The sequence below is a fragment of the Carettochelys insculpta genome, chromosome 2 (assembly GCF_033958435.1).
Source record: "Carettochelys insculpta isolate YL-2023 chromosome 2, ASM3395843v1, whole genome shotgun sequence".
NCBI classification, from domain to species: Eukaryota; Metazoa; Chordata; order Testudines; family Carettochelyidae; genus Carettochelys; species Carettochelys insculpta.
In genome coordinates, this window is record NC_134138.1 from 236,175,650 (window position 1) to 236,200,763 (window position 25,114).

Consider the following 25,114-nt stretch of genomic DNA (forward strand, 5'->3'; position numbering starts at 1 on the left):
GTATTTTAGGCACCCTGCCTGGTTTTTAACAAGAGCTAATTGTCCATATATTCACTCCCCTGGTGAGCTGCCCTTCCTTCAAGTCAGCACAACTGCTCCTGCAGATAAAATCAATCAGGAGCTCGCCAGACAGCACATGCAGCACGTACTGACTGGCCAGTACAGGTAGGAGCAAGAGAGGGAGCCAGGGGCCCTACAACAGAGGTAAGGCAGTGTATGTTGGGGGGGAGGAGCCTAGGGTAGTGTGTTTTGTCCCCCACTCTAAGATTTTAAGGGGGAGCTGATGCCCCAGCAGTAGTGGGCAGACCCTCCATGAGACAGCTGCCCCTGCTGCTAGGAAGACCACTGCAGGGAGGTAGCCCAATCCCCACTGCAGGACAGCTGCCCCATGTAGTCATACACACCACAGGGCAGCCACCTCCACCACTAGGAAGCCCCCACAGCCAGGGAGTTCTTCCTCAGGGCAAAAGCACCATTGCTAGCACCCCAGGCACAGGACAGTCACGGAACAATCCTCCAGAGCAGCAGCCTCATTCCCAGCACCTGGAGGCATGGGGCAGCCAGGGAGGTCCTCAGCAGAGGGGGCAGCCCCATTCCCAACGCCTGGAGGAGTGGGGCAGCTGGGAGCTGCAGCCATCTCACCACAGCCAGGGAGCTCCCCCACCAACAGGGCAGCAGCCCCCACAGAACAGCCACCACTGGAGCCAGGGAGCAACCCTGCAAGGCAGTAGTCCTCTTCCTAGAGCCCAATGGAGTAGGGAAGCTGGCAAACAGCCTCTTCTGAAGGGCAACTGCCCCTGCAACCAGGAAGCTCCCATGGGGTGGCAGCCCTGTTCCAGCACCCCGTGACATGGGGCAGCCTGGAAGCTGCTCTTGCTTGGCAGCCACAGCCAGGGAGCTGCCCACCCCACACCTCTCCACAGCATTTTCCATATTTGGCCGAGGGAAACCTGGTCACCCTAAACAAGGACCAATGGCTGCAAGCTGAAGCCAGGATAGTTCAAGCTAGAAATAAAGCACAAGTGTTCAGCAGTGCATGAGTGTAACCTCCGGAGCCAACTACCAAGAGAAGTGATGCATTCTCCAGTGCTCGATGTCTTCAGATCAGGATTAGATGCTTCTCTGGAAGAAATGCTTGGTCAGCCACAAGTTATTCGGCTGAATGCTAGATGAAATGGGGCTTGTGTAATACAGCAAGTCAAACTAAATGATCAGATAGTTCCCTCTGGTCTTCAGCTCCATGAACATATGAATACACTGCAATGGGGCTTTGATCAAAGTGGGAAATTCTAGGTACCACCATAACACAAGACCACCACCACCACCACATTAAAAAACAAAATCCACACACTTGTCCAGTGTTGCTTTTTCATATGAACATTTGCTCCAGTTCACACTCTAACAGCATTGGTTCAGTTCTGGCGTAGTAGCACTGCTGCTGATCCTTCAGTATTGATAAAAGGTGTTTTAAGACCACATTTGATTTGCCCTTCTAGGCCCTTAGGAGTTCAACCGTAGCTAAGTTAGGGCTATTCGTATTTGGGCCACAACCTACCTGTCTGCTAACTGTAGTTCCTTTGGTAGGTCCCACTGGGCGTGGCCCTTCCTGGAGACATGCAACCAGTCAGCTGATTACAGTGATTCAGAACAGCACTCTCGCGGACTCATTGTTTATTGACCCAAAAGGTAAACCAAAAGTGGAGAAGAGGGTCAAAAGCCACAGAAGGCCTGCTGCCTCTGCCAGGGACTTCCCCTGCTTTCAGTCTCTACTGAGAGATTTGTGTTGAAGAGAACAAAAAAAAAAGGAAAGAAAAGAGGGATGAACTAATGGAACACGTCTACAGCCTGAAATCCTTAGCAAAGGAATCATCATCTTGCACCAGCACCTGTCTGCATGGGGCATTTTCCTTTACTTTTTGAACAGCTAGAAGAGAATATTATTTTCATAGTGAACTAAAAAATTCAACAAGCTAATCTCAGTATTAATTTAGTTCCTACACATTTCGTAAACAAACTAAAAAAGTAACCCTATAATATTTTAATAGCCTGATTAATAGCCATTTTTTCCAATAAAATGTACATTATAATCAGTCAGAAAAAAGTGCTTAACACGGACAATTCCATTGAATGCCCAACAGATTCTAGCGAGACGAAAGCTAATTATTCCCCCAGATTTGCATACTTGCTGATCACACTGCAGAAACACAGGACTGGTGCGATAGAGTAGAATCCAGTAGATTAGGGGGTGGGAGTAGGGGACCCCAAACATGACTTTTCAGCACCCTCTTGTCCCGCTCCTGGGAACAGTTGGGTAACAGCCCCAGCACAAATCAGAGGGCACAGCAGGGAGCCTACCACCAGAGGGACCTGCTGGGCTGCTGGCTGGCAACCCCTAAAGTGCTTCCAAGCCAGAGCTTGCCTCTAGCACTCCAGTCCCTTCCTTGCCTCCCCTAACATCAGCTCCCCCCACCCACCCTTCTGCTCCCAACCCCCTCCCAGATCATGCACCCCAATCCCCACCACAGGTCACAATCCCCTCCCTGCCCTAGGTCACACTCAAACTCCTGCATCTCTGCCCTAGATTTCTGTCCCCTCCCAGACCTTGTACCCCCTCCAGGTCGGAATCCTCTACTGCACCCATGCCCGCTCCTGAACCACGTGGACCCTGAACCACGTCACAACCCCCTCTTTGACCCAAACTCTCCCCCCAGACCCCACACCTGATCCTGCACCCCAGTCCCCTACCCCAAGCTTCTGTACATACCCAATCTCCATTCCAGACCCAGTGCTTCTTGCACTAGTATCACAGAAGAGTGCAGCCATTGGATGTTTACCAAATTCTTGGAGTGGGCCCTCATCAAAAATTACTGTCCACCCCAGGCATACAAAATAAGATTGAGGTCTCCAGATTTACCCTGGAATTCTCGTGGAAGACCTCAAACAGTCTATACCAGGCCCGTCTATTGGATTCTAGTCTTTCGAATTGATTCCAGAAAGATTTTAACAAATCAGCAACCTTATCATCTCTGCTATGAGGGATGCATTGGTAGTCACTAATGATGGCAGAAGCCAAGCAAATGGGATTTCCGTACATTCACTGGGTCTTTCCACCAGTCCAAGGATCACTCAATATTGGTGGGCCTCAATAATTTTTATGCTGCCTGTTTGGCTTGCAAATCAAACTGAACCAAGCCTGGAGGTCTCTCTTATGTAGTCTGGCCAAAGTAATAGCCAATGTGCCCTTGGCCATACAAGTTGGAGGTAAGAGTCTGGCTGAAATTTGGGGACAGGATTATACTGCTTCCAACAGCATGGAGAGACTGAGGGGCCCACCACTCCCAACATGGGAGCATACCCTGAAGGCCAACAAGAGGCTGAAGGCATTTTGTATTGGTAATAGTTTTGGCCTCACGTGAATCTGAGGTAATGTCTGTGACTCAGTGATGGAAAGGTAGGAACACAGATCTTAGAGTTTGTGGGATGAGAACCACACTTCCTTTCTCTAGCATTGGAATAAACATTGTAGAGTGACCATCTTGGAACGTCTGTGCCCTGATATATCTGTTGAGCACTCTGTGGTCCAATACGGATCTGCCCTAGAATTTAAACATCTGAAGGGATGCTGTTGTTTTCTCAGCACACTCCTTTTGAAGGAAAAATATTAAGTTTTCCACTGTACTTTGGACCTCTTTAGCAAAGCTGGGTAAGTAAAGCCACGAAGACTGTCTCATCACAATGGCCATGGAATTACAGCATGCCCCAAAGTCAGCTGTATCTAGACTGGACTGAAGGGACACTGAGCCCTCACTGACTACAGCCTTGAATTGGTCCTTTTGAAAAACAGGAAGATGCTCAACAAAGCAATTGACTTACCTAGTTTAGTCGTCACATTTTGCCAACAAGACTTAGTAGTTTAGTACGTGGAACCAGAGGGTGGCTAAGAAATATGCCTTCCCATGGAACAGATGCAAAAACATTTCCTTCCCGGTCAGAAGTGGTGTTTTTGAATGGGTGCTGGTGGTCCCTAGAATTAATTGCATCCATAATGATTAAACTGGGAGGCAGCCACAGTGGAAAAAAGCTGTGTCCTTTGCTGGCATGTAATATAGAATCATAGGTCTGGAAGGGACCTCAGGAGGTCATCCAGTCCAGCCCCCTGCTTCAAGCAGGAGCAACCCCCACTAAGTCATCACAGCCAGGACCTTGTCCAGCTGGGACTTAAAAACCTCAAGGGATGGAGAATCCACCACTTCTCTAGGCAACACATTCCAATGCTTCACCACCTGCCTGGTGAAGTAGTTTTCCCTAATATCTAACCTACACCTCTCCCTCTAACTTCAGACCATTACTCCTGGTTCTGCCATCTGACACCACTGAGAACAGTTTCTCGCCCTCTTCTTTAGATCTCCCCTTCAGGAAGTTGAAGGATGCTATTAAAATCACCCCAAAGTCTTCTCTTCTGTAAACTAAACAAGACCAAATCCCTCAGCCTATCCTTACAGGTCTTGTGCTCCAGCCCCTTGATCATTTTTGTTGCCCGCTGCTGAACCTGCTCCAGTACATCCACATCCTTTTTATACTGGGGGTGGGGAGGTAAGAGACACACTGAACACAATATTCCAGATGTGGCCTCACCAGTGATGAATAGAGGGGGACAACTACTTCTCTAGATCTGCTCAAAATGCCCCTCCTAATTCACCCCAGTATGCCATTAGCCTTCTTGGCTACAAGGGCACACTGTTTACTCATATCCAGCCTTTCATCCACCATAACCCCTAAGTCCCTTTCTGTCGTACTGCTGCTGACACGGTCAGTCGCCAGACTATAACAATGCTTGGGATTCTTCTGTCCCAAGTGCAGGACTCTACATTTCTCTTTGTTGAAATGCATCAGGATTTCTTTTGGCCCAGTCCTCCAATTTATCCAAGTCACTCTGGATTCTCTCTCTATCCTCCAACGTATCTACCTCTCCCCCTAGTTTTGTGTCATCTGCAAACTTGCTGAGGGTGCAGTCCAGTCCCTCATCCAGGTCCTTAACAAAGATGTAGAACAACACCAGCCCCAGAACCAAGCCTTGCGGCACTCTCCTTCAAACCAACCGCCATCCAGCTATTGAACCACTGACCACTACATGTTGAGCCACTGACCACTACTTCTACTAATATAACCAACTAAAAATACAAGCCATGTGAGAAAGAGCTTTAAGGGATACTAAAATTATCAATTCTAAAAAGTGTTAATGATTTGCAAATGGACAGCTATAGCTCGGACCCTAGCCAGGGGTCGTTGAGCAGAAACTGTGGAAAAAAAAAAATCACACTAGCTTCATAGCAGGCAGGGCTGCACAACAGGACTGACTGCTACCAGCGTTCTCTAAATCACCAGCATAGACAGACATAACTTGCAATGGAGCACCCACAGGGACATTACTCAAAGAAGAATCATGTTATTTCTTAAAATACCTGAAAGATCCTCGAATAAGAGATTTGTGCACTTCAATTTCAAACTTCACAAGTATTTATCCTGGATACAACTACAGGTATCACTGGCTAGTGTTTGTGCAGCTGCATATGCCAAAGAGCAGAAAGCATCAATTTATGCAGACTTTCCCATCTCAACTTAAATTTTTCTAACTTATAAAAAAGGTATTTTATTTTCCATCATGCTTTAGCCACATAACACACCACCGCCCGCCGCACCCAAATTAAGGTTATGCTGACGTCCTACTATATACAGCACCCTGAAATGGAGCAACTGGCCTTGCAACACAACCACATCTGAGAACAAACTATGTGACACGTGGCATTGCAGTGGTCCCTCACTACTGGCAGAGAGACAACAAGTGACAGACTTTCGGAGGGAGAACTCCATCTCCCTGGGCATGGTGAAACACAGCCTTTAGCCCCCAGCCAGATGGCTAGGACAGACAGCTACAGACATTCTCCAGAGGGCCTCCAGCTCCCTCTAGGTGGGTTTGAGCTACACATAGTTAGGGCTCCGGCCTGTGTTCAAGGCAGATCTGTGGCAATCAAACTTCCAGGACCCAGGCAGGGCAGCAAACTATCAGGGCTGAAGCAGGGTTAAGCCCCCTACAAAGAATAGAGGGATCCATCAGGGGGTAGACTCACACAGGCCTCCTGGAAGAAGCTGGGGAGCTGACCCTGATCCCAAAGATGCAGGGTCATGAGGTGGGAAGATGTGTGCGCACATGGGCTGGGTCAACAGGTATTCCAGCCACAACAGGTTAACTCTTACTGCTCAGCAGAACCAGACTATAGTCTAATCCCCCTGGCCTACTTCCTAATGCACACAGGTTCCATGGTCCAAAGATCCTATTTCCTCAGAGTATCTGGCCACTAATAGTTCAAGCGCAGCTCCTCGGGATCCTCATCTACCTCAACAGTCCACTGCAGGGCTAAGCCAGCCTCTTGCAAAGGTAGCCACTCTCTTTTGTAGTTCAACAGCAAGTGAGCTCCAAGGCTCTCCTTTTCTATTTGTCCTGATCTGGTGCTCGGCTCACCTAGGGGACTGTAGTGGTCCCTCAAACTCCTGGAGGGAGGCCATGCTACCTCACTACAGGCTAAACAGGAAGCTACACCAACAAATATCAAACCATTCTTAAATGCAAAATAAAAAAGAAAATGACATTAATGCACTTCTGTGTAAGTACTGGATTTGCAACTTTTCTGATGAAAAAACACAGTTGGGGATAGTTTTGTTCAAAGGGACCATGAGAGTCACTTTACTAATAACCAGAAAAAATCCAGCCACTTATGGCGACAGATGGAAGAAGTCCTAATAGCATTCCTCGAGACAGCTCACACAATTCTCCAGCTGCCATCATCAACCACCATGGGCTCAGCACCCATTGGTGTCTGATGCCTCTTTCACTATTTCCTTACATCTTTTCTTGTTCAGTGCAGAGTAGCTTAGTTTCTGTAGACTGGCTCCCCACCAACCTATGTCATCTACCTGTTCTTTGTGGGGACTGCCTCTCCTCTTTGAAACTGTCCATTATGCCGAATACCAGGGCCTTGCTTTTTCATTTGTCGTTCATTCTGCAAATATACCTGAATACCTGTAAGTTGTGTTCTACAAGCTGCTGCAGTAGGTTCTCTTTTCGCTGTATCCTCCTATATAATTCCTAGTTAGTGACCTCCTACATCCATCCTAGTCTCAGGATCTTTATATAACAACTCCTCTCAAACGCCAATATTCTCCTCTTCGAATCTTTTATCACCACCCCTTTCTCGCATCCATATAACATGCCGCTGAATATGCACATTTTCAAGACACAGCTTCATTCCCAAGCTAACTGAGTTACTTTTCCAGATCTGATCCATCACCTTCAAACTCATTCTTGCTTTCACTATTTCCTTCTGACAGTCTAGATCATAAGTTATCTTGCTCCCCAGATACGTGAACTTCTCTACATTCTCTAGTTCAATCCCATCGACACTGAATTTCCTTCCTACTTCCTTATTGCCAAATACCATTTTACCAATGTTCATGATAAGTCCGTACCACTCCCCTTCCTTGTTTAGCACTTGCACCATTTTTGCTAGCCTCTCCCCATCCTCCTCAATGATAACTGTATCATCCATGAACCTCAAGTTGTTAATTCTTACCCCATGCACAAATATCCCTTCTACCTCTTCCTTCATCTTGTCCATCGCTCTCTCTAGGTGCGTGATGAAGATACTCGGTGATATTGGATCTTCTTGTTTCACACCTCTTACTCATTCTGAACCAACTTCTCAAATCTCCACACGTTGTAACAGTCTCAGAGAGACTGATAAAGAACTGAAAGAGATATCTCTGCTAAGCACTGAGAACAAAACCGATATTCCAGCTCCCATGAAAGGCAGCAAAAGATGGTACATTTATTTGCCCAGGAGTACTCTGATGGTGGCAACAGTAGCCTCGGTGGATTGTTTTATGTACAGAAAAGGGTTAAACTGTTGGGCAGGGAAGACATGGAATCAAGTTGGAGTCACCTTGTGGAGAGATGGAGAAAGAAAAAATTATTGGGTTGTTCGGTCAAGACCAGTGATTCTTGTGAAGGGTAAAGCAGATATTTCAAGAATGGTGCCTAAAAAGAAAGTTAAAGACAGACAGTTGACTATCGGTGGACTGAAAGAATGCAGCAAGTGCACGGATAAGATATGAAGGGAAAGATGGGATAGAATGGGCCTGGGTTAAAAGCTCAGAAAAAATACCTTGGGAACCAATTAGAATTTCCAGCAGAAAATGGTTAAATAACTGACATAGCAGCAAACCCTGTTGCCAACTTCATCCACATATCTATTCTGAATATACCATCACTGGACCTAACCACATTAATTACAGAATCAAAGGCATATTCTCCTGTTCCTCAACTAACATCACATATGCCATCATGTTCCAACAATGCCCACACACCATGTATATAGAACAGACTGAAAACACCCTTCGACAAAGAATGAATGGACATAGAACAGACATCAAAAAACTCCAAATACACAAATGTGTCAGCCAGCACTTTCAGATCTTTCACAGAATGACCCACTCCATTAAAGTTTGTGTTCTAGTGGAAAGGGACTTTAACAACCATCTACAGAGAGAATGCTCAGAACTAACATTCATATTCGAATTTGACACGTAAAACACATGGTTTGAACAGGGACAGCAACTACCCGACCCATTATAAGACTCTTGTCATACTTTGACCTTTCATGTAACTCTTAACTTTCTCACCCCACACACACACACACACACACACACACCCGCTGTCCCTCTGCTCTTCTGATGTCATAACAATTTTTCTGATTTGTCAGCCCTGATAACAATCTTTGAACCCCTGTGCTTTATATATTGAGCCTATTCTGATAAGACTATGATCTGAAGAAGTGGTTCTGTCCCATGAAAACTCATCACCTAAAAAATCTTTTTGTTAGTCTTTGAAGTGCTACATGACTGCTTTTGTTTTGGCAGAACACAGAGTAACACAGCTCCCTCTCCATCACTAAGCAGAAAACTGACGTTATTACAATATAAGGCAAAATAATTCTGATTCTGAACATAAAACAATTTTGTGCTGCTTCCTTTTTCTGCTCCCTCGTCTGTATGTTACGCATTCATATGGCAAGCTGCTCATTACAGTTAAAAAGCTTATTCTGGGGGCTATTTGAATAAAATGATAGCAGTGGGGTGCAGAGCCTCCTCTCAGCCTGTGAAACATACAATGAAAGACATTTGAGACTTCTGGTGGGGATCTAACATTATCATATAATGTTTCCCTTCACAGATGGAACAGAACAAGCCTAAAGCAGCTCTTTCGTCAATCTCCCTCTCCTATCCCCACATCAAAAGCTTACTCTAGTAATGATGGGTCTCTTTTTGAAGTCAAGGCTGCTTTTAACATCTAATGTTACTGCCATCAGGAATACAGTAAGGTCTCAAAGTATGCAACACCGCTCTTATGCAGCTGACCCTGATCCCTATAGTAAACCTTATACCGCGACTTGCAGTTGTGCTTAACTCGCTCCCCCCAGCCTGGCTCAACCCCTTCAGCTCTGCACAGCTCCAGCTCAACTCCTGCCTCCCAAGCTCTGCTCACCACCAGCGCATAGCTCCTGCTCATCTCCCACCACCCCTGCCTCTGGCTCTAGCCCACCACCCCTCAGGCGCGACTCCAGCTCAACTTCCCCAGCCCCAGTTTAAAACCCTGCCAGCTCATCACCCGCACGCAGCTCCGGCTCACCCCGCGTGCCCACACCTGGCTCTGGATTACCACCCCCATGCACAGCTCTAGCTTATCCCCCGACCCCGGTTTAAACTGCCCACGCTGGCTCAAACCCCTTGCATGTGGCTCTGATTCCTCCTTCCTGTCCCTGTTTAAACTGCCTGCACAGGGTTCCAGTTCAAGCCACACGCCTCCCCTCCACCCCACGCAACTCCAGCTCAACACTCCATCTCTGGTTCAACCCCCTGCCGGCTCATCACCCGCGCCCAGCTCTGGCTCAACCCCCTGTGACCCAGCTCACCACCCCCGTGCACACCGCGAAGCTTTTACATTACTACTATATTTTCACCTGAAATACCCCATCCTGTTGGTGTTGATTCTACCGGATTAAAAAAGGGGGCGATCTACTGAATCACTGAGACAGACTGCTCGTTATCCTATCTATAAATAAGGAAGGTAGAATGGAGCTTCTGCAGGAGAAAGGATGCCATGTGTGAACTGAGCAGTCCTAAGGCAGAAATTCTGGGATCTGCCAAACTGAGGAACCGGTATTCTGCTGCTCTTTGTTATGCTGTTATCTTTGTTGATAAGACCAGTTTTCTGGAAGGGGATCAGTTTTACATCAGTATGTCAACTGGAGTTATAAAATAGGTTGGGAAAGGAATCTGCTCAGAATCACTATGTTGTTACTGATGTGGTAGATCCTCCATGTTTCCGTGATTACCTCCCACAGATTTTGTTTGATAATTATTACAAGAATTGTTAAGAAATGGTCATACTTTTTTGGAATTTTCTATGCGATACTAATATATTGTTAAATTATACTGGATTTCAGCAGCTTTTCATATACAAGTTTACAACATTAAGAGAATTTATGTATACTATTAACCACATGTGCTCATCATTTGATTTCAGGTTTTTTGGTTGAAGCTTCAACACAAAAGTTATACGCACAAATTTATTCTGCTCATTTAGTCTCTAAACATTAGTGCTCTCCAGCGAATCTAAACACAGCTCAGGGAACCAGGGACTACTGAATTTGGTTCCTCTCTATACCCATTATTTGCCTTGTAACCATGGACAAAATTTGAATCTTCATTTATAAAATCAGACTGTATTTATCTCTCGGAGCTGATTCAAGGGTTAAATGATGTTTGGAAAACATTTTGAAAATACACCAAGCTTTGCAAGTGTTACGTATTTTTAAAAATTGTGTAGATCTCAATATCTCACGTTTACAGTCATGTCAAAGCATGTGTAGTTTCAATAGGTGAAATTAATCAAACTCAGTAGTGTAAATATTGCACTGCAGATGCCTAAAAGAAAATAAAAATATAAGAGAGAGAATCTATACTCCATTGCTGAGTGATCCATTAGGATCTGCAGTGTTTATTCTCTGCAACCACATGAACAGCATTTAACAAGAAAAGGTTTTTAAAGAGATGTATTTTCAAATCACTTTCTCAACCAAAAGGAAGTGTTGTCTACTCAACCTCCTACTCCAACAGATGGCTACATGTGTAAATAGGATTCAAACTTCTAGAGCGTTTTCCTTCCATCAATGCATTATTAATGGTTTTATATCAGTTAAATTATTAATTTCATTATAAATCTTTCAGAGTTCAAAGATTTATATTCTCTCTGCCAAGCCTCTTATGATCCTGAAATGGTTAACAGACAAAAATACAGCTGCTCAACCAATATCCAGGTACACTCTCATATAAGGGTGTTAACAGGGCAGTACTTATTTTTGCTGCAATTCTAAAAATAACCAACATGTAGGGAGCTTTTAGAGGCGTAAATGGCAATTAGGTACCACAGCTATTGTCAATGAGATCAGAATGCCAAACTCTTAGGCTCCTTCAGCAATCCTGGCCACTGTACCTACAGTGCCATTCCTTTACACCAGTGTTTCCTAACCTTTTCAAGACAGTGACCCATTTTGACAATACAGTAATACTTTGTGACCCCAGGAGATTCAAAACTGAGGGCCAGGGGGAGGTTCTCCCGAGATTTTTTTTTTTTTTAATAAGTCGTAATTTGCCTCCCTTGCCCCCAGGCTTAAACCCCTCATGGCCCCAAACTGCACACCCACACCCCAGGCTTAAATCCCTCACAGCCCCAAACTGCACCCAGCCCCCAGGCTTAAACCCCTCAGAGACCCAAATTCCCACCCCCCCGCCACCCAGGCTTCAACCCCTCACAGTTCCAAAATGCTCTACCTACCTACCGTATACGAACACCACACTGCTGCCACTCTCTGCTCCTTCACCAGGCCACTGTCACCTCCTCCATGCAGCTCCCCACAGGCCTCTTACTCCGTTCCTCCATCTGCAGCGCAGGCAGTTCCCTGCCAGCCACGCTGAAATGGGACTCAATTAATGGCTGGATCCCTCCTGCCAGACATTAAACCAATTAAATTGAGTTTCATTTCAGCATGGCAGGGCAGGGACTGGGAGCCATAGAAGTGAGGGGTGCTAGCAGCAGGAGCTGCAAATGGCTCCTTAAAGAGCCACATGCAGTTCAGAGCCACCCAACTGCCGACCCTTAAATCTAATGACGACCCATGTTTGGGTCCCAACCCATAGGCTAGGAATCCCTGTTTTACACCCACCATCAGGTACCTCCAGGCATGTGGAGAGATTTGCCAGACCCTCTTTCCCACATGATCCTGGGACTGGAGCCCACCCTTCAGGGCCACTCAGAGTTCACTTCCAGAAATGATTTAAAGGGTCCGGTGCTCTGGCTGCTGCATCTGTAGCAGCTACAGCTGGGAGCTCTGAGTCTTTTTAAATCAGCGAGCCCTGGGACAGTTGCTTCCTTGTCTCCCACAGCCCTGGTCAGCAGCTCTGGGTACCCCAGTGCAGTGTACAAAGATGATCAAAACATACTCTAGTTCATTAGTTTGATGCCCCACTGCTGACCAATTGGCTCAGGAAGAGCTTGCATTGAACTGGATCCTTTCTTTATGAAATCCTGTATGCTCAATCTTCATGGCCAATGGCAAATCCCAATTGAAAATGGGGATAAAAGCATGGCCACAGGTCAGAGCCCTCCCAGGAGTGGGAGGTTGCCGGATATTCGAATATTCTGGATAAGAGAGAGGTATACCTAGCCATGCATAATGCTACAGAAAAACAAGATTAGCTATTAAACAAAGATGTATGCAGAGTACTTTATTTACCAACAACAGTAGTACTATATGCTGCAAACTTGTACTGTGTTTGCTGTATTTATTTGTATTTAATTTCACTATAGTGTACTTACTGAAAACGTAATTACAATGTACTTATGGTTAAAATGGCAATTATTTGAGAGCTCTCCAGGATAGGATGCCAGATATGAAACAATTTATTGTATCTAACACCAAAACCTAGCGTTCACAACATCAGAGCATTTCATTAACAAACAGGACACTGACTGGTGATTCAGTCAACAGATCTCTGAAACAAAGAGTTAGGTTTTCCTACAGACATCCTTTGAAATAAATAACTAAGATTGTATATGGTTAAAACGGTTTAAATTCAATGTCAACTGATGCGATAGAAGGGCCTCCTCTCCTCAAAAGACCAAACATTTGGTAATGACTCTGCTCAGCACAGGTTCTTGAGCAAGTGAAAACTATGATTAAAGCTCACTTTGTGAGTTATGAATAGAAAATCTCCAATAATCAGACACACATGAATTTGAGAGATATTTTTATTAGAATTACATGCAGCAAAACATTTTCACTCAGAACCAAAGCTCTCTACAGATCATTGGCTCTCTGTGTCCAGCTCATCTTTTTACCTGTGACCCAATTAGCAATGTTTCCTAGCTGAGTTATTGCTTGCCAAGATCCAAAGCATGATCAAAGGCAGAGACTAAAGCTGAACTTGGACAAAATGGAGGTGGTGTCTGAGGGAGTAGGGAAATGTATGAAGGATGTAACAAGGGCTACTTTCTGACCCTCTTCTGAAGGAGACTGTCTCCAGCTCGTCAAGTTTGTGCATGTCCATGGGGTTGTCCTTGATTCCACATACCTGCTGACAACCCCAAGGATGCTTTCTTCCACTTCGGAAGCCGGAAGATTCAGTCTCCTGGCCACAGTAGTCAGGTTGGACTATTGCAGACCATTGCAGCAAGGAATGAACATTCCAGCATTAAAAGAATATCAGTTAATGCAGAACAATAGAGCTGCCTCAGCAACAGCTGCCAACAGCCCTGATACTCTGTGGGGACTTGAGCTGAGCACCTGGTCAAACTCAAGGACTCAGAATTTAATATTAAAGGGGGCCCCCACAGAACTGCTCCAACCTAGCTTCAGGAGCACTGCTTTCGTTGTGGCATTGACCTCCCCTCAAAACTATGAGCCTGAGGAATTGCGGAGAGGCTGACCTCAGCAGCGAGAGCAGGAGATATGGCTTTCTTGGCAACAGAGCTAATGCTTTGAAAAACACTTGTCAGACCAAGATATAAAATTTGCGAGATCATCTTAGCTTGCAACTAAAAACATCAAAAAAGAGATGGTTGAACAGACTAAAGCGAAGGTGTGATGGACAAGAGAGCATAGTAGGAAAGGAACAGGGGAAGGGAAGGGAGAGAAGGAGTAGAACTGCCAAAAATATATGGGGGTCAACTATTTTGGAGGAAGTTTAAAAAAATAAAAACCCACTGGTAGACTATAGACATCTTCGGGAGGTGTTCATGCCCTCTGCCAAAGTCCACTGAACTGAAGAGAAAGACACTGTTAGACTGTGTCAGGCCCCAAGTGCAGTGATGGCTACCAACAGCCTCCTAGAGTTGGCTGAAAAATTTTTTAAAACTTTTCACTGAAGAGGGGATGTATGTCTTCAGGCCCCTACAGAGTGGGAGTGTGAAGGATGGAAACGCACAACACCTTCTGCCTCTCAGACCTAAACGGTCCACAGCACTCAAGGCTCTCCTGGCTCCCTGCAAAGTTCAGCTGTCTGCAGGGAATGGGCAAATAGGACAGCCATGGCTTGGGCCCAAAACTGGCCAGGAGTAGGGTAAATGGGTGCGTAGTGGTGGGCTTCAGGTCATCTATGGGTTGGGCACAACATAATGGGGATGGCCGTAGCAATGGCCCTATACCACCTCTCCTGCAAAGTTCAATTGGCTGTGTGGCAGGGGAGGGTGCAGAGGCCCTGCACCACTTGGATGTGGTACTGGCTGCATTTGGGAAGGCAGCGAGCATGCACCAGCAGCAGTGGTCCCAAGCAGTGTGGGCTCCAGCACACAACCCAGCTCCATGGCCATCCACCTCCCCAAACACACTGTACCCTACCTCCCACACTCCCAGCCCCCTGGCCTTCCTCCTATATTCCCCCACCTCATTACCCTGTTCTGAGCCTCTCATGAACCCTGGTGCCTCACTCTGAGCCTCTCACATGCCTCAACCTTCTCTCCTGAACCCCTGACATCCCCAGTGCCTCACCCTCACTTCTGCACACCACACATTGCAACCCCCTGCCCTGACCCCTCTGCAGCCAACTTTGATTCCTGCACTCTACATACTCAGCACCCTGCCCAAACTTCAGCACGCTTACACAATGCAACCCCACTCCCTGAACACTTCATATATCCCAAGCCTGACTCCTGCACCCCCACATCCCGAGACCACTGTCCTGAGCCTCTCATACTCCATCCCATAATTTTTGGAGTATTTCTAATTGACTCGTGGATTTGTTTAGCATCTTAAAGCTGAGCTAAGTGTGGCTAATGTGCGTTTTGGTATGTTCAATAGCTTGCGTTGTTGGAAAGGATGATAATACCAGTACTCTGAGAGTAGTGTTCATTTTCTTACCTAATTTCATATTAAAAAAACAGTGTAAGCATTGCTCCTTGTTAATTATCCCTTAATATATTTTCTTGCACACCTATGGACTGTTTACAATATATACTTATAATCTAGAGCTTTTTGTTCATAATGGTGGTGCACATTATGCTAGTACTAGCATTGAACATAAGAAATTTTAAACCACCCAAAGGTGGAAAATCTTAGAGGAAACGCTGCTCCCCTGCCCTGCACACCCCCAGGGTAGCCCCTGCATGCTTGGAATTTGGGGGGCAGGTAGGAGAGACCTTGGTGCACAGCAGCCAAGACCCCAGAGCAGGTAGGAAGGGGAAGACGAGTAGGGTAGCAGGGACCCTGGTTCACATGGGCATGGCTGGAGCAGCAGGGATGCTGGGGGAGAAGGGCAAGGCCAGGCAGGCTGAAGGTAGGGTAGGACCAGCTGGGGATGGGGTGAGAATGGAAGAGAAGAACACACCCCAGAAATTCCTGTATACAGGTCCGATTTAACACACACACACACACACACACACACCCTGTTAGTGCAAATTCTTCCCATTATGCAACCTGTTTCGTTACCACCTCTCCTACTCTCACCACCGAGGTCAGCAGCCTCACGATTCCTCTGGAGCATTGGTCTGAGGGGAGGTCAATGCCACAACGAAAGCAGTGCTCCCAAAACTAGGCTGTGGCTGTTTCATGGGGGCTCGTTTAATACTTAGCTCCAAGACCTTGGGTTTGACCAGATACTTTGTGGGGACTCAAGAGCTGAAAATCAGGGCTGTCAGCAGCTGTTGCTGAGGCAGCTCTGTTGTTGTTCTGCATTAACTGACCGCCGTTTAATGCTGGAGTGCTCATTCTTTGCTGCAGTGCTCTCCAATAGTCCAGCCTGACTACTGTGGCCAGGGTTTTGTGTAATAGACAGGACCCAGTCTTCTGGCTTTGTAAGTGGAGGAAAGCATCCTTAGGGTTCTCACCATGTGTGTGTCCAGCAGGAATGAGGAGACAAGAAGAACCCTGTGTACAGGCACAGACATGACAAGCTGGAAGCAGACTCCTTCAGAGGGGGATGAGAACGTAGCACTTGTTACATCCTTCATGCATTCTTCTCTACTCCCTCAGACATCACTTCATTTTGTCCAGGTTCACCTTTAATCACTGTTTCTCATCATGGTTCCGATCATGGCAAACGGAAATACAAACAGGAAATACGGCTAAGTGGATCACAGGTAAAAACACGAGAGCTGGACATCATGTGCTTGTAAATGGCAAGTGCGTTTACGGCTTCTTAACCATTTTCTCCAAATGACTTCAAGTAGGTGTTCAAGATGGCATAGGAGAAGCCTAACCCTAGAAGAAGCCTTGAATGTTCTCCTAACAAAAGGAGGGTGCCCACATTTTGAAAATAACCTTACAAAGAGAGAGAGAGAGAAAGCACTGACGTAGGCTCCTGAAGAGTTCAGAAAAAGATATGATTGAACTCTGAAAATGCTTCCTGAAATCGCTAAAAGATTGCGGAAAGAGCAGGAAACACAAGTAATTTATTCTCAGGCTTAAACCATTCTGAGATCTGAGACTTTTCTAACCCCAACTTACCCCTCTGAAATGGCATCTATCATTGACTTTACAGGCAGTTTTTGTAACAGGAAATCCATCTCCTTCTGATCATAAAGTGAGCACAAAGTTTGAGAGTTCAGTTACCACTGAACAACTAACCAAAAGAACAGTACTGATGGTGTGTTTGGGTCTCATACATGTATAAAATAGTTTGTTTTTTTGGGGCCGTAAAAGTATTTGGAATGAAAAAAATGGAAAGCAGAATTTTCTAGACGCTTCTCCAGATTTCTGTTGGCCTTGCATTAATTTTTAAAACAAAAAGGGATGTTGGGAAAACAAAATAAAATCAGTTAAACAGTATCTGATGTACTGCATTAAAAAGCAGAACTCTCCACAACCACTTGATACCCGCACAAGTTAAGATTCTACTAGATGTTATAATCATAAAATTTGAGATTATGTGACATATTATAACCTCTGCCATTTCTCATCTTTAACATAAAAGATGTAAAAAGGAGATTTCAAACTGATGAGGCTGTAATATGAGAGCTCATTATAAATGAGCATAGCTGTAATCCATGAAATTATTTCTGCAAAAGTCTTTAAAATGGTATATTTTCAGCTTGATTTCCAATAAAATTATATATTACAAAAGAAGAGTAGGAGATAGTGCTGACTCGAAAATTATTTATTTGGGAAAACTTTGTATGGTGTGTTTATTAATGTGCTAAAAGTCCACTCTAGAAAAAATCTGTGCAGAACTCAAGAAGATTTTCTTTACAGAGATTAACATATAGGTTCACATCCCAAGGTCCTGAATTTGCTTTAAAAGAATTCTACCTTCCAACAAACCTCAAGTCCAAGACAAACTGCTCAAAATCCATATTGTTTACATTTTGTGTGGCTTCAGCACGGAACTGTCTGCCAGCCCAAATCCCCAAGCCTAGTTTAAGTCTAACAAAATCCAAAACAGTTCAATGAAGCTCTGAGATTCACTGAAAATATTTTGCCCAGCTCCCCTTAGTCTATTATACCATCCACATATAATGTAATTGCACTTGTAGTTATATTACTTCAGGTGTCACTGAGCTATAGTAAAACAAATGGGCTTTGCTTAGTTGCTGTTCAGCTGCTTACACAGCCAGCAGCAGTACCAACCACCACCACCTGCAGATGTTTAAGCTCTGTCCGATCCTACCTTTTTTTCCTCTCCCCAAATGACAGTTCCACAGCCAGTACCCACCACCAAAACACATTTATTCATAAATGTTTTTCAGAAGTGCAATTGAGCAACTTTGTACAACCAAACCTGGTCAACCCCTAATTTATACCCACAGGCTACACAGGCAGTCCGTCAACAGAGAAACCACGGCAGTGCCTCTGTCGACAGATTGCATCTACACACAAAAGCAGATCGAAAGAGCAAGCCACTGTATTGACAGAGAAGCCAGATGGCCCTGCCCTCTCTCAAAAGAATGGCTGATTTGAAGCTCTGCAAACAGGGTTGCCCGGTGAACCTGAAGCCCTGTCTGTTGACAGAAGTGTCTACATGGACACTCTGTGGAAAAACTGTTGACAGTGGTGTTATACCTCATCGGTAACAGGAATAACGCTGTCGCTGAACAGCTGAGTTTTGTCAACAAACCCTCGACAGAGTGCTTTAAGCACTCTCAGCAAGTTGTGTCAACAACAGCCCAGTTTTGTTGACAGAAGCTGCCCATGTAGACACGGCAACGGTGTATACTGCGGGAAAACACTGGTTGGTTCTTCCAAATTCTTAAATAAAATTATTTAGTCTGTGATACACTGTGGACTCATTAAACAATTCATTTTATTTATTTTTTACAAATTAAATATGTATGTAGTAAATATAGAAATAAATTAAATGATGATTCTCAACAAATGTGGTGATTATGCTTGTTTTTATTATTATATTACTTTACTTATTGAGTGACAAAAGTCAATAATCTGCCTTGTGGGAAAAGCCCTCCAGAATTTATTAGGAAAGGACAGAATTTTTTTTAAAAAAATCCTATTAAAGTAGTAGAATTTAATAAAGAAATATACTTATGCTGAAGAATTACACAGCATGGTTCCAACATCTACAGAAGAGGTATAATTTTGCATTATATTTTATAGATAGTTCTAAAGTAGAGTATATTGCTGTAAGCTCTTACTAGTTTCATCTCTATTACATGTTACAGAATTCTTCTGGAAGTGCTGTGGTACTTCAAAGGAGCCCGAAGCTCCATCCGGCACTGCTGCCTCTGAAGGACCAGGCTTCTGCAGAATTGCTCCATTTGCCCCCATCAGTGGGACTTCAGCCAATTAACAAATTATCCTACTTCTGCAACTTTACTAGGTCAGCACAGAGTTTGTATGGTATTCAAAGGAAACCCACAATTTAATATCAAAACCCAAAAGACCTAAGAAGTTGAGGTCAAACCTGTACTCCAGTGCACTGACCCTAGATTCAATATTGCACCTACTACAGCAGAAATACTTGGTTTATATGGACAAAAGAATGCATGGGCTGAATACAACAATCTGATATGGAAAAGATTTATTTCTCCATTCAAGAAAGCATCACTGCACTTCCAGAATTATTTTTCACCCTGTATAGACAGAGCTTCTTCCTGCCTGCCAAGTGCTGGGCTGCATACTTCTTCCACAGCTGAGGTGGTTTTGCAGGCACAAATACCATGGCTTGAGCTATTTTTGTGAAAAGAACTAACCCGATACCTTTAGTTTCCCTATTTTAAGCCAATATGATATCCATTTGCACTTTTTCTTTCCTTCTTAGTATAGAATTGAGACAGAAGCTTGGAAAATATTTGATAAGCTTGTCCCAAAGGCAATAATACATATATACTAAAAATGGGAATTAAAGGTTAGCTATTTACCAGAAGGTAAAGAAGAGAAAAGGAGGAAATATACATTCAGAAGAAGTCCTTTGTGTGTTGTCAAAGGCTAAGGTAGTGTTTCCAGGGGGGAAATTGTTCAGATATGAATCAGGAGAAAGGTAGAAGGGAATCTAATCAGTAAAACAGCCTTTGGGAATCATTAATGAACTAACAGTCTTTCTAATTAAAAAAAAAAATTTCTTTTAGTTCAACACAGAGAAGATGATACTGGATTCCAGCATCTTTCTAATACAATCTATAGCCCATGTAAAGGAATGCTAGTTCAGAAAGCAAACCGCAATGGACTTCAGAATTTAAATCAAGTGCTAAAATCTTCCTCAAGCCCATTAACTGACCTTGGGGGAACCTCCTAAACATCAGAGACTCTGGAACACACATATGAATTTGTTACCTAAATCTACTGCTCATTTTCCTTTCCAAAAATGGCGTGAAGGATCATAACATCTGGAGAAAATGCCAACCATTACGGCAGCAGCTGCACTTAATGGAATTTTTAGGAAAACAATTGTTATTCAAATCAAAGTTACAAAATAAGCATGGAATAGCCTGGAACCCAACCTTCATCTCTTCTTGTCTTACAAGAAGTTTGTGAATGAAGAAGGTTCTGACAAATGGTTAGGCTCTGTGAGAATTACTTGACTTTTTTGGTTTTTGGACTGCTCGGTTCTTTAAGGTTTAATCCAAGGTATTCCAGAAAATTTACATCCGTAGATAGAGACTGTTGCCATTTATATTCTGCAAAGCTTAGGATAAAGTTATCACAAGTACTGCTTAACAAATTGCTACTGACCACACCTGTGGAACAAAGACAAAATATGCTGCAAGCTACACAATGTAGATGGCTTACCCAGCAAGGATTTTCTTAATAACACCTGTAGTAGTGGATTCTGCTAAGGCTTTGTGACTCATTCTATTGTCTGAGTTGAAAGTGGTTATGGATATTTGTACTGCAGAGTAAGCAAAAGCTTTTTTTTTTTTTTTTTTTTTTAAATATAAACACAGTACTATTACTTCGTTTGTCTACTAGAGTCTCAAGGAAATAAAAAATTGTCTTCTAATGTCAATGAATTTTCTTCCATGGGAAGCAACTTGTATGTCCATGTTCAAAGAAACTTCATAAAAATTTAGTTTTATCGGGGGGGGGGGGGGGGGGGGCGGCGGGGCACAGCTTTGAGACACTTAGGAAAAAATGCTTTTTAGAATACAGAATTTATCAGGGTTTGCCTAGCAAGGTGAAATGGTACGAGTGTCCGAGTATATTCCTTATTGGTTTTCAGGCCTCCCTGAATCGCTTCTGGAACGTTCTACGGAGATTTTAAATCATCTCAGTCCTAAGTTTTTCAAGTTCTTTCTATCTGGATTCAGAGGAATCAAGGGAAAAAATCTGAAAAAATACCCAAGTTTCCACCTACCACCCACATAAATGGTATTATGGACACAGTTCTCTTCACTGTCCTTACCCCAGCTAATTAGAAGATTGGCATTACTCTGATAACCCAGATGGTGCCAGTTTTCCCAAGAAGCTAACAAATCATTATTTGGGGTGAAGGGAAGAGGGCTGATGAGAGAATGCCTTGGCAAGACAAAATGACCCATGTCAGGAAGCCCCTTAAAATAATCTATCTGGGGAAGGACCTCACCCTTTCACTTGTTTGCAAGATACCCAATACCCTTTGGGCCATATAGCAATAAACTGTACTTAATTACAAGGCCCAAGTGTTGAGAGAATCAAAAGAGGTACTCTCATACACACAGGCTTATCTCACAGTGTGACAAATAGGTTGTAGCTATGTAATGGAGCCACACACTGAAGAGAAGGCAGATAATCTTTATGAAACATTCAGCACTCTGTCCTTTAATTCATGCTTGTCAAATATATTCACACATTTCCCAAATTATGTTGTCTCCAGATTTCTCCTGTGTGTTAATTTGGAATTTATATTAACTAAACCAACAGCGCAAGAAAACCAAGGCTAAGATTTTCCCTATTAAAAAAGGTATAAAATGACATGATCTCACCCAATCTCATGAGTAAAGAGCTTGAGAGTCCAAGAGGAGGAAAAAAACATGGTAACTGAATGGAATTGCTAGTTTTATTTCCATATCAGAGAATAAAAAGAACAAGCTTTTTTTTTTTTTTTTTTTTTTTTTTTTTTTTAAAGAAACCAAAAAAAATGGTGACACTACCATTTAGAGACACAAGGTAGGTGAAATAAGCTCAAAAGCTTGTCTCTCTCACCAACAGAAGTCAGTCTAATAAAAGGTATTACCTCTCCCACCTTGTCTCTAAACATCGCATGTGACAGATAAGTTTAGGCGGTGTAGAAATAGCGCCACTCTTCAGAAAATTGCTAAACCACACGCCACATACCCTTCTTTAACATTTGCCCAAAAGAAAAACATTCTAAAACCTTATTTGAAGTTTCATGACTTTTGCTCCAGCAACAAACAAAGCAAAACACAAACAGTCAGAACCCTTGAAAAATCACATGCTAAAGGAAACGTGGTGTATTTCTTATGCTAAGAATGGTGAAGAGTAACATAAACCAGGGAAAACAGTCAAAATCAGCTTGCAACTGAAGTAATTCTCTGACTAGAAATCCCTGAGATTATTTTATCTGACCAAAGAGGACTAATATTTGTAAGATTGTAAATTGGAGTTTGCATAGTGTGTAACAGGTAGTTTATATTACTCACATTTAATGCATGCGTAATATAGGGCATTAAAGAGAAAATTTTCAATACAAGCCTCTCCTTGAACATAATTCTAAACAATTAAGATTTTATAAATAATCTAGATGTAGGCTGAACCTGCCCCCCCTCCAAGAACAATAAACACCCCACTTATACATATCCCTTATTTACAATCTGCTACAAACCTGAAGATTGGGTAGATATTAATACAATGCTTCACCATTAAATTAACACTCTACTAATTTTGCAACCTTCTACTGTATTTCCACAACTATTTTTAACATTACTTGACACAATATGCAAATATTAAGATGCATTTCTGCTAAAATGGAATTCAGTTCTTGACGTTATCTAAGTATGTTTCTTTACTGTATCATCGCTTTCCCAGCTGATAAATTGACTAATTATAGAATGAAAAAATGTTTTGATTTGCTTAATTATTAATTAAAAGTAAGTCTCCAACTTGATACAGAAATAAAAATTACTAACCACCAACTAACAACAATAATATTTCAAACTGCTATGCCATAGTATTATTATGTTCTTGTGTCTTGTACTTCTCATGACCAAGTGAGTGGGGTTTTTTATGAACATGCTGCTGCTCCAATCTTCCATACATGCTGAAATAGTCTACTGAGATCTAAAATGCTGTGAATACACTTTTTATACCAGCTCTTCAAGAATGACCACTGACCATGATTGCATTACATTTTAAGCATGAAAACAAAACAACCCAATCAATGGCTAACAAATCCAGAAGATGCATTCCACTTAACAGAGGTCAGCTTATTTTAAGATGGTACATGATGTATTTTCCTATATTGAGCAAGCTCTGATTTACTGAAGACATATATTCCATTCAGATCTATCAGATGTGGATACTTGTTTGTAAAAAATTAAAAGTGGCTGGTCACGTCCTTCACTCACTTGTCCCAGGAGGCAGTCAGCCAAACACACACCAGCAAAACTGTCTGTAGTATCCTCTTTATACCACAGTAAATAAGGCTCTTTGAAAGACAAATAGAGTGGTTGCCCAAAAAAAAAAAAAAACACACACACACACACACACACCTTTCACCCCATACCCTTTTACTGATATTTAGAAACCAAAAGCAATATTTAAGGAGTCTCACAAGGCTATCCGCTGAGTAGCCTCATGTGGCATTCCAAGCTAACCACCACATTCATCTGTCTAGATTTTCAGCGTTCAAAAAACCCCACCACTGACATACAGACACTGAATCCTGCTCAAGTTGGCAGCATGTGATAACTAGAGCTTAGTTTTAACAAGGAGACCCCAGCATTTAATTAATCCCATATTTCAAACAAACACCATCTTACCGTTTTGCTGTTGTCAGGATCAGGTCAGATTCACCTGCAACTCTTGAACATATCTCCAGCAATGTTAGTGTTTGCAGTCAGGCTGGGCTCATTCAGCAACTGAATTCACATCTTTCTGCATTAACAAGCTGAAATGGTACGGCTGTACTACAGCTAAGAAAGGGGGAAATCTAAAGCAGAAAACAAAGCAATCCCTAAAGGCAGGAAAATCCCACAAGAGTGTAAATATAAAAAGTACAGTCAACACAGGGTGGAACAATTCTCTGTCTAAATTTCATCAGCCATACAACGCTCCTTCTGAAAAGATATTTAAAAAAATAGGATGGACTTGCCTGTGGAGTTCCCTGGCAGGCAGACTACACAGGCTCTGCAGCAGCACTGCAGCCAAAGTAACTATGCATATGCTGTCTAGGCAATTTACAGCAGTATCTTTCTTTTTTTTTTTTTTTTTTTTTTTTTGGGGCGGGGGGGAAGAGATATTGATTTACATGCAGTACTGTTTCAACAAAACATAGTACTGGAGTCAAAATAACTGATTTTATAGGAATGCACAAAAATATTTAATCAAAGGAATGCAACGAATCATGCTCAATACAATTACTATCTCCCCAGTACGGAAGGAAACGAGCCAGTGTCCTTATGACAGTTGACATTAAAACAATAAAGTAAGGACATCTGGAAACCAACACTAGGGGTATTATGGCTCAACTTAATCTATTTATATATGGCTGGTGTGCCTTGCCTATGCAGAACTCTTTTCCCATGCACCATGGAAAAATTAAATATCAATTTAAATATCACCCAAGTATGTCACTATCCGGATATGACCAAGTCATTACAGGTTTACAACTACCAACCTTAGAGTACTAGAAAGATCATACAAAAATACTTTCATCAAAGAACACTAAGCAGAAGAGGATCCCGGCTGAATTCACTGCTGAGTTTTATTGAGTCTGGGTGTGGTATACAAAAAAAGAGATCAGCCTGGGCAATCCACATCAACTATGGTATCTCAAAAAAGATCTAAATTTATCAGCATCCACTGCTCTCATAGCAACCCCTACTGGTCAGTGGGCCTGT

At 43.2% G+C, this 25,114-nt stretch overlaps 1 protein-coding gene across 2 annotated transcripts in view; it reads right to left on the minus strand.

Moving 5' to 3' along the window:
• CDK14 (cyclin dependent kinase 14) overlaps positions 1–25,114 on the minus strand; it is a 555,604-nt gene that overhangs the window by 412,828 nt on the left and 117,662 nt on the right. The window contains exon 1 of one of the 2 annotated variants that reach the window (XM_074984766.1): positions 24,035–24,102. The exons of the other annotated variant lie outside the window; for it this stretch is intronic. The gene's annotated coding sequence lies outside the window, so the exon portion shown is untranslated. Of the gene's footprint in view, positions 1–24,034; positions 24,103–25,114 lie in introns of those variants that run through there. 2 annotated transcript variants of the gene reach the window in all.